Source organism: Pongo abelii, chromosome 10, assembly GCF_028885655.2.
Source record: "Pongo abelii isolate AG06213 chromosome 10, NHGRI_mPonAbe1-v2.0_pri, whole genome shotgun sequence".
Lineage (NCBI taxonomy): Eukaryota > Metazoa > Chordata > Mammalia > Primates > Hominidae > Pongo > Pongo abelii.
The window spans coordinates 82,392,897-82,400,807 of record NC_071995.2 but is presented as its reverse complement, the minus strand read 5'-3'; the positions used below and the strand labels follow the sequence as shown (position 1 = coordinate 82,400,807).

At 30.5% G+C, this 7,911-nt stretch overlaps 1 non-coding gene across 1 annotated transcript; it reads left to right on the top strand.

The window, feature by feature from the left end:
- The first annotated feature begins 6,484 nt into the window (after positions 1-6,484).
- Positions 6,485-6,611, top strand: LOC112135973 (small nucleolar RNA SNORA3/SNORA45 family). The gene has a single exon (XR_002917189.2). It is a non-coding gene; the product is annotated as a small nucleolar RNA SNORA3/SNORA45 family (small nucleolar RNA).
- Positions 6,612-7,911: the final 1,300 nt, after the last annotated feature.

The window sequence follows — 7,911 nt, the reverse complement described above, 5'->3', positions numbered from 1 at the left end:
TGGCTAAGACTTACAGTACTATTTCCAATAGGAGTGGTGGAAAGGAGCATCTTCATGCTGTGCCAGTTCTCAAGCGGAATGCTTCCAGATTTTACCTTTTAATTTGATGGTGGTGGTGGGGGGGAGGCAGGGTTTGTCATAGGTGGCTCTTTTTATTTTGAGGCATGTTTCTTTGATGCCTAGTTTATTGAGGGATTTTAACATGAAGGGATCAAATTTTATTGAATGCCTTTTCTGCTTCTGTTGAGATGATCATGTGTTTTTTTGTTTTAATTCTATGTAATGAATCACATTTATTGATTTGTGTATGTTGGACTAACCTTGCATCCCAGGAATGAAGTCTATTTGATTGTGGTGGATTGGCTTTCTAATGTGCTACTGGATTCAGTTTGCTTGTATTTTGCTGAGGATTTTTACATGTATGTTCATTAGGGATATTGGCCTGAAGTTTGCTTTTCTCACTGTGTCTGCCAGGTTTTGATATCAGCATGATGCTGGCCTCATATAATAAGTTAGAGAGGAGTTCTGTTTCCTCAGTTTTTTGTAATAGTTTCAGTAGAATTGTATCAGCTCTTTTTCATTTGTCTGCTAGAACTTGGCTGTGAATCCATCTGATCTGGGGCTTTTTCTTGTTGGTAAGCTTTTTATTACTGATTCAATTTTGGAACTTATTATTGGTTTATTCAGGGTTTCAAGTTATTCCTGGTTCCGTCTTGGGAGTTATATGTTTGCAGGAATTTATCCATTTCTTCTATATTTTTTAACTTGTGTGAATAGATATGTTCATAATATTCTGGTTTTTTTTTTCCGTGAGGCAAATGTTAACATCTCCTTTGCCAATTCTGTTTGTGTTCATTTTGATCTTCTTTCTTTGTTTCTTTATTGTTCTAGCTTGCAGTCTATCGATCCTTTTTATCCTTTCAAATAACCACTTTTTATTTTGTTGATCTTTCATATGGTTTTTCCTGCCTTATTTTTTTTCCAGTTTAGCTCTGACATTAGTAATTTTTTTCTGCTAGCTTTGAGGTTTGTTTGCTGTTGTTTTCTAGTTTTTCTGGGTGTGATGTTAGGTTGTTAGTTTGTGACTTTACTAACTTTCTGAGGTGGATATTTAGTGCTATAAACTTTCCTCTTAAAAGTGCTTTGGTTGTGTCGCAGAGAGTCTGGTATGTTTTGTCTTTGCTTTCATTAGTTTCAAAGATTTCTTAATTTCTGCCTTAATTTTATTGTTTACCCAAAAGCCATTCAGCAAGATTTTTAATTTCAATATAAATTGTATGGCTTTGAGATATCTTCTTGGTATTGGTTTCTATTTTTATTGTGTTTTTCTGAGAATGTGGCTGTATTCACTTCCAGTTTCTGAGTTACCTTGTAATTTTTTTCTCTGCACAAATGGTGACTACAAGTGTTATATCTAATTTGCAATATTTGGGGATTTTCCAGGTACTTGAAAAAATAGATTTCTGATACTGTCGCATTGTGATAACATACATTGTATGATTTAAATAACTTTTAATTTCTTGAGACATGTTTTATAGTTCATTATATACTCATCTTAATGAGTGTTCCATGTGTGGTGTGAAAGATTATGTGTTCTGCGGTTGTCGTGAGGGTTAAGTATTACATAGGACAATTAGGATTAATGCTTGATAGAACATACATTCTTATGAAGGTTTATCAATTTTGGGGAGAATGGTGCTGAAACCTGTAAAAGGTGCTGTGAATGAAACCTGTGTGTGTGTGTGTAAATGAAGTATATATATATATATACACACACACACACATTCATATTTATATTGAGAGAGAGAGCTAGAATCAGTGAGATAATAAAACATTGAATAAGAATTAACATATGCTAAGAGAATGATTTGAATTTTTTTGTTTCTGAGTTTATAAAATCTATTGAGAAAAGTTCCATATTATTCATTATTTATTTATTTATTGGATGAGAAAAAACCTTATCTTAATAATAAGGATAATTAATGAAAAGTAATTATAGTAATGAAAAGTAATGAAATATAGTAATGAAAAGTAATATATCCTTACTACTTTTGATGTTGCCCAGTGAATGTGTCTTTTCTTTTTCAATTTTTTATTTCTATCAGTTATTGGGGAACAGGTGGTGTTTGATTATATAAGTGAGTTATTTAGTGGTGATTTGTGAGATTTTTGTGCATCTATCACGTGAGGAATACACGCTGCACCCTATTTGTACTCTTTTATCGCTCGCCCCCTTCTCTCCCTTTCCCTCAAGCCCCTAAACTCCATTGTGTAATTCTTATGCCTTTTCATTCTCATAGCTTAGCTCCCACTTAGGAGTGAGAGCATACGATGTTTGATTTTCCATTCCTGAGTTACTTCACTTAGAATAATAGTCTCCAATCTCATCCACAGATAGTTGATAGATAGATAGATAGATCACAGTTTCTTTATCTACTCATTGATTGATGGGCATTTGAGTTGGTTCCACATTTTTGCAATTGCAAATTGTGTTGCTATATACATGCACGTGCAAGTATATTTTTATTATCTCAAACTATGTGTTCTTGAAAATTGTTTTTCATGAAAAACTGAAAATGTTAACATAAAATCTCAGCCTGAACCAATGATTAAATATAATGTTTGAAAACTAGTAATTTTTTTTAGTGTGTGGTCAATTTGATTTTGTTATTACTTTGTTAATTTTCATAAAGTTTAGTTTTTTATAATTCTAACATTTTAATGTATGTTTACACTAATATTTTATTTTATATTGTAATTAATATCTTTTTATATGTGATTTATACCAAATTTGTCATTTTTAATTTGAATACTCTTGTTCTTATAATTTGTCTTTTATAAAATGCGTATTTTATTTTAGCCAGACTCTGATTTCTACATTAATTTTGTTGAAATTAATTGTGGGTTTCTGTTTGTTTTATTGACCCACTTCAATTTTTGTTTTTCTTAAGTTATACTATGCAACTTGTGGTCAGATTGGTTATTCTGTTGGTTTTCTGGCATAATAATGTTAAAACAGGGTTGGTCTCATTTTTGCATACTAAAAATCATTTAGCAAAATACTAAGTCAATGAATAAAGCTACACCATACTTAGAAAGTCATTATTTAACCATAGTTCTTACTCTAGTAGTAAAAATATTAATACATAAAATTAATGCACTTTTATTTGTAGTAATACATACCTATTTTATTTACATATACATGTTTTTTCAACTAACAGATTAGGTAGAACATTATAGCCTACATTAATAGAATATAACTACTAACTTGGCAATGATTCCTACATCTTGTGGTTATGGATCTGGTCTCCATCATCTTTATCCTACTATACTCTCTCTGACAGTCTGTAATACAAGATAGATTTAACAGCCTGCTTTAAACCTTTGGAATGTGTTTTTCCAAGCATGAGTACCAGCAACTAAGTCTACCTCCCCAGCAAATTCTGGTCCGTATTTGATTAATTGTTTGGCTCACAGGTTAATTAGTCAGCCTCTGCTACAGGTATGTCTCATATTCTAATGCTATTTTATGGCATCCTAATTATTAAAATAATTTTCTCTCTCTTATACAACTTATGTTTTATTCATACTGATTGACAAATAATTTACCTCATTTAATTTTGTATGACATTTTGTCAAGACCTCTCTGTACTTCATAAACCTTCAGCGGTATGAAAAATTTGTGTTGTGAGACCATGGCTAGTATAAATAGCTTTTATATGCACGTTTAAATCAAGTAAATAAGGAGAACCATTATTGCCAAGGAAATGGATTCTGAAATGCAGTAGAAAAAATATTTCTCCACCTATCAAAAGTTAGATTTAGACTTGATTGTTTTATGTAGATATGTGTTATACATACATATTGTATATACTGTATTATATATCATATGTAAATATAAAACATATGTAATATATACATACTTCACAAATTAGTTCATGACAAAAAATTTGGAAAATATAAAGAAAATATTAATATTTTAGGTACCTGTATCCAATCCTGGTTTAATTCTTACTAGAAGTGTGGCATTGGGAGAATAAGTATTCCCTTATAACATTAAAATGGAAATGATACTAGTACATTGCTCATATAACTACTAAGAGGCATACATTAATATTTTAATACTTGTGAACCCAAATAATAATTATTAAAATTTCCTTTTAAAAATTCCTGTCATTAAAAATTACATTTTGATTATATTAGGACAATCTCAAGATAAATTGAGTTAGTTTCCTCTTTATATTTTTTCTATTTTTTATAGTTTCTGTTTCTTATTCTTTTCCTTATATATGCTAAGGTCTTTCATAGAAGCTATTAGTTTATTTGTGATATCAGTTGTTAGCAAATATTATATATTTTAAATTCATATTGTTTAATAAAAAGCTTAAATATTTATAGGTATTTATAGGTATGTGGTAATTTATTCTTATATATATATTTATGTGTGCATACACACATTTATTTCAATTTTTTCCTTAGATAGAATTTGCAGTTGATTTGTCACATATTTTAAATATAACCATTATTTTTTACTGCATTAAATATAAAACATCAATATAGTGATATTATTAATTAAATGTAAATAATTAAATTTAAGCCAAGTTTAATAATTAATAACTTGGCGCTAAGACCAGAATAGACAAATATATCAATGAAGGAGAATAGAACCTGAAATGATTTATAGAAGAATAGCCTAAATTTAAAGTGGTATTTTATCAAATAAATAAATAATAAAAATATTTTAAAATTACAATGTTTCCATTATGTCATCTTCTTTTATTTTTAAATAAGTTAAACAATTTTGTGTTTATTTCTTTAGTTTATTTAAATAGGTTTCTACATTTATTTGTGTGTTATGTATTTCTGTAAGTATTATTTTGCTTTTTACATTCTTGTGTTACAGATTAAGGGGAAAATGCTTACTACTATCTCACCAATGAAAAACCACATGACATCCTAGAAAATAACTTGAAACGCAGCTCCATATTTTATTCTTCGTGGCTTTCTGTAATAACTATGCCCAACAGAAGTTTCTGTGATAACATGAGTGTTCTATATCTTCCCTGTCCAGTACAGTAGTCACTAGCCACATGTGATGACTATTGAACATTTGCAATGTGACTAACATGACTGAAGGTCTAAATTTTAATTGTTTTTATTTTAATTAATTTTAATTTCAGTGGCCACCTGTGGATTGTTCTATTGTGAAAATATCTATCTGGATTTTTGTAACATTACTTCCACATTGCTTTTTCTTACTCTTCTGATATTTTGTATACATCATCCCTAATTTGATATCTGGGAAATTCATAACTGTGATCTAAGCATTGTAATTATCAATTATAATGATCATTAATTGCTATATATACCAGTTAAAAAGAAGGCAGGCACATATACTGTGATATGTAACTACTGGTAATATAGAACAATGTCCTCAATGGATTGTTAAGAAATAAGAACTAATTGCTCAACAGTATAAATAGTAAAATTTTATTTCTGTAAATAATAAGCATTTATGTGCATCTGTGCTTGTGTTTCTGTTTTTCTATGTGATTTTCAATACATTTTAAATAATTATTTTAAAAGGCACCTATTGTCACTGTTTGCTGATGGAAAGTTTGGAATAGAACATAGCATGATTTCTGCCTCCTGGTAGCTTTACTCTGTCTAATGCCCTCCTCTTAAGTGTGAGTGGAACCTGTGACTTGTTTCCAACTAACAGAATGTAATAAAAGTGATGAGATATATGTAATTATGTGCCTGTGTTACTCTTTATAATAGCATATAAAAGGTCATGTCTGATTTATTCATAGTTATAGCAACTAAGCATACCACACTGCAGTGCATGCATGTAGGAGGTTCTCAATTTATTGAAAGAGTGAATAAATAACAAGTGCTGTTTGACTAAATAAATGTTATTGAAAAATTTTTAGCTTTTAGCCTTGTGAAGAGGCTGTTTTCCTCGCTGGCTTTAAATAATCAAAATAATCAAGCTGCCATGTTGTGAACTTCCCTTTGGAGAGGACCACATGTCAAAAAACTAAAGGCACCATCTTAGCCACAGTCAGCAAGTAACTGGGGCAGGCACGCTGGTATCCTACAACAAACTACAAGTTACCACAAGCCATGTGAGCTTGGGAACAGATCACAAAATGGAAAAAGAGTAGATGAGCCTAAACATGCAGGGCATGCTAAGGTCATGTATTTAAGCTTAACAAGTCTTGAATTTGCCATATTGGCAATAGATAAAAATAGAAGTCTCTTAGCTGGGAATGTACTTTAAGAATGTTACTGATGAAAGATGAAGAATGTCTAATGACTGTACCAAGCAAGAGGGAAAACTACTGTCTTCTGCAAAAATAACAATGAGATGGTTAAGAATCTGAATCTGGAAACTGAATATGGAGAAAAGAAAATAAACAATGTTATGGAATTAAATTTGTGCTATTATATGCCAGAATAAACACTCAAAAGCTAATTTCGAGCTGACACTAGAGTAACATCCTGACACAGCTCTTGTCCTGGTGTGCTAGAGTTCTCAATGAATCTACTGGTCTTGATTCACTGGCAGGAGCAATCAGTGGCTGTTAGTATGCATATCTAAAACATGGCCTACCTAGATCCCAGAAGGTGTGGGTTGGTAGGCATCTTTCCTCATACTCATCAGGGAGTTGGTACCTGCTATGGTGTATTATAAGCCATCTCTCTGTTTTTATAGGCCTACTAAAATGTTCTGTCTGGGGAAGGAAAAGTTCCCAAAGCAGCCTATCATCATGAAAGCCAAATTCTTCAGCAGAAGAGCTGAGAAGATTAAGAGTGTTTATGAGTATGGGGCTAGTCTTGGTTACTTAAAGTCACATGGGGGGAGGTTTATTAAATGTTAACAAATGCTTTTTAAAAATAGCTGATGTAGAAAATTGTGTCATTTACATTATCAAAAAATAATGAAGTACCAATCTATTAAAGATGTATAGATCTTTAAAAGACAGAAATGACAAAACTTTATTCAAAAATGTAAAAGATTATAAAGATAAATGAAAATCTGAAAATTGAATTCTGTTCATATGTAAGAGGCTCAATATCAGGAACATTACAGTTTTTCTAAAATACAATCTACACAGCCAGTCTAATTCCAAAAATGTTGATATGGTTTTAAAATGAACTTGTCAAGAATAATTAGAATGGGCATAAACATACAATTTTAAAAGAACAAGGTGGATGAATAAATATATCCCTACCAGGATATATTATGCAGTTATACTAATTGTAGTAAAGTATGTTGACATTGGAATAGATAAATGGACCAATTGGACATAATAGAGAGCTCAGACACAGATTCACACAATTGTGGAAAGTTTATACGTGACAAGAGATTTAAGAATTCAGCTGGAAAACACAAATGGTGATGAGACAACTAGTCTTCTTGTGAAAATAATAATAAGTGGATCTCAATGTTGCTGAAAGTAAACTCCAGGGGTATTAGATAATTAAATGTGAAAATAAAGATGATAACTACTTAAAAAGGATATATAGGGAAATATATTAATACCCTTGTAGCAACAAAGAACTAGAGATATTGAAAAAAAAATAAAACAAATAGGCTAATGAATTTAAATATACCAAAATGAATATATTCTGTACATTATAAGGCAGCAGTCAAATAAAACGTATTTTATCATATATAACCAAAATAGAATTAGTGTCCATGAAATGTGCTAATAAATAGAAAACATTTTTAAGTCCATTAAACCTAATAAGCACCACATAAATGTTAGTTATAATTATCATTCTTTTATGAATATATAAAGAGCTTCTTAAAGTCATAGTAAAATAATCTAAGAAGCATCGGCTTTATATAAAAGTGAGCAAAGAATATGAGTAGCAATTTGCAAAAAGAAAAATAAAATGGCC